At 36.7% G+C, this 2,950-nt stretch overlaps 2 non-coding genes across 2 annotated transcripts; one reads left to right on the top strand and one right to left on the bottom strand.

Annotated features, from left to right (window-relative positions):
• Positions 1–227: 227 nt before the first annotated feature.
• TRNAD-GUC (transfer RNA aspartic acid (anticodon GUC)) lies at positions 228–299 on the bottom strand. The gene has a single exon. It is a non-coding gene; the product is annotated as a tRNA-Asp (tRNA).
• Positions 300–577: 278 nt separating this feature from the next.
• On the top strand, positions 578–649 carry TRNAD-GUC (transfer RNA aspartic acid (anticodon GUC)). The gene has a single exon. It is a non-coding gene; the product is annotated as a tRNA-Asp (tRNA).
• The last annotated feature ends 2,301 nt before the right edge of the window (positions 650–2,950 follow it).

Genomic DNA, 2,950 nt, shown 5'->3' on the forward strand with positions numbered 1-2,950 from the left:
GAAGGAAACTTTTTTTTGTTCCTTGGTCAAATTTTTTCCCCAGTATTTTTCGATTGTTGGTAAAATTTATGTTCTGGGAATAATAAGTTAATTAAGTAGTAAAATATCGCTGTAATCAAAAAGTATTGGGAATAAATTTGAATGAGGAACAAAAAGAAGTTTGCAAATCAAGATTTCAGGTATAACTCCCTGTAAAGTTGATTTGAGTAATTTCGAGGGAAAAATTGTTCCGGAGCCGGGTATCGAACCCGGGACCTTTGGTTTGACGTACCAACGCTCTACCACTGAGCTACTCGGAAACTCTAACCGACACCGATCCAATCCTTCCCTCTATATCCACAGACCTCAAAGTGGGCTGACAACCGTCAAGCAACCAACTTCGAGTGCACACTAACTTTACAGGGAGTTATACCTGAAATCTTGATTTGCATAATACACGTCACTGTTCGTTAACAGAAAACCACAATTTAAGTCACACAGAGTTAGTGTGCACTCGAAGTTGGTTGCTTGACGGTTGTCAGCCCACTTTGAGGTCTGTGGATATAGAGGGAAGGATTGGATCGGTGTCGGTTAGAGTTCCCGAGTAGCTCAGTGGTAGAGCGTTGGTACGTCAAACCAAAGGTCCCGGGTTCGATACCCGGCTCCGGAACAATTTTTCCCTCGAAATTATTCAAAAAGAAGTTTCTTTCCCAGGCAGGATTCGAACCACGAAAGTCTTAGTTACTAGTCTATCGTGCTCTGAGTGAACAAGGCTCTGAAATCAGCTACAAGGGTCGGTCCGGTTTTTTTTTTCTACAACTGTACATAACTGGCTTCATATGGGTGAATGACGTAAGTCAAGTACCCGCCATTAGTAAAAGAAAAATATATATTCGAAAACATTTACAACAATATATGATAAGAAAAATTATTATATTACAGTTTCAGTCAACAAATTACCAAGCACTATAATGTGACCATTGTAACAAAACTTGTTTTTGTACCAATCTGATAAGTTGTTGACTGAAATTGTAATATCATAATTTTTCTTATGATATATATTATTCAACTTATGTGAACCTCAACATCACTTTTAAATTTTCAACAGTTTTGTTTAGTTTAGTCAACTGTCCGAAGACAGGTATGAACCTCACAAGTGATACCAAGAAGGCACCACTTATGAGGCAACTAGGTCAGGAGATAATGGGGTAGGATGGCCATATTATAACGCAATTTATAATACCTCTCAAACAAAATATGTAGTACATTGTAGTATATTATTGTTTTTTTATGGATGCGGAACCCCGAAGGCTTGCACTGCTGCCAGAGGCTTCTGTTCTGTGAATTATTTGACGCCGAACGGCCGTGCTCTCGTACGAATACATCACGCTGCACAAAGAACTTAACCTGGGTTGTGGTAATGTTGACAATGACATTTGAATTAATAGTCATTTTTAGTGATGGGCGAAGTTGTTCTCTTCCCGGAACAGTTCCGGCTGTTCCAGTTCCGGAAAAATACTATGTTCCAAATAACAGTTACAAGTAGAGATGTGTCTGAATCGTTCACTGATGTGAGCTATCTCTTTGACTCTCGCTCCATTTGAGGTGTCGTACAGTACCCTCCCTCTTCCCCAAGCAGCTCGCACATACGTTATCGGCATGACGACATAGCACACGTTTCTCAATAGATGACATTCCAATGCACATTCGAATCTGTTTGGAAACTTGCTGTGTATGCGGACAGAAGCTTCGTGTTTATTAGATAAACAGCTGTTGAATACAAGGTCAGATTGCAACACTAATTGGTATATGAAGTAACCAACTAAAAAATTTAACATCTCATTTAAAACGTGTAGTATGTAATTTTTGTTCTCCGTGTTCCGTAGTAAAAAAAGAACTAAAATTATTAATTTTTATTTTTACGTTTCTTAATGCTTAGTTATGATGATAATAATAATTACCAGGGAACGGATTTATATGGACTAAAAATATATGAAATATGTAAATATATATGTAGTTATTTTTACCAAAATATGGAATTAAATATGGATTTTTACCAAAATATGGAATTAAATATGGACTTAAAATTATAAAAAAATGACTATGTACGTTAAATATTGGTACATTTTAATCAAACTAAACAAAAAATATAATGGACGTACCTTATCTTCCAATGTAGTTTCAACAAAACACAATTTTTATTGTCTGTTACCATAACAATAGGTTACAAACATTTCTTTCAAGTGCTGAAAAGTGAATCTTCTTCTATTGTCTCTGAGGATAGATTTATACTGACTAAAAGAGCGTTCGACGTCACAAGAAGTAACTGGTACATAATTCAATTTCACAATGTCTGCTGGGGATAAGTCCAAGTTAATCTTCACTGTTGATTCACCACTCATCACAGCAACAACCTTTTGTAGTTCTTCATATCCAGGGTTTTTTGAAAGTACAGTGTCCACCTTAGCTCTTACTGCATCTGCAACTTTACCTCTACCACGATTCAGTTGTTCCACAGTACTATTTATAATTTCAAAACTTTCAGATAGTGAAAGGTGCCTATTTTGGAGACTTTTGAGCGTTTTTATGATGCATGAAAATGTATGCTGAATGTGAGCTAAGTCATTCTTCACACTTATGTCACAGGTAACTGTTTTCGCAGTATCAATTGAGACTGCATCTTCAGAGTCCAATGCAAGGAGAACATTGTTAATAGAGTCTATATGTTCGGCATAATATTCAACTGCTTCTAGCCATGTACCCCATCTAGTTAAAATTGGCTTTGGTGGCAATGGAATTTCAGGGTACATTTCTTTCAACACGTTAACTCTACTGGGAGCTTTGAGAAATACTTTTTTCACTGATGAAATCAACAAATCTACTTTAGGGAAATTGTCTCTGACCACTTCTGCCACACGATGAAATGCATGCGCCACACAAGTAAAATGAGTCAATTTAGGATATACAACAG

Source organism: Periplaneta americana, chromosome 9, assembly GCF_040183065.1.
Source record: "Periplaneta americana isolate PAMFEO1 chromosome 9, P.americana_PAMFEO1_priV1, whole genome shotgun sequence".
NCBI classification, from domain to species: domain Eukaryota; kingdom Metazoa; phylum Arthropoda; class Insecta; order Blattodea; family Blattidae; genus Periplaneta; species Periplaneta americana.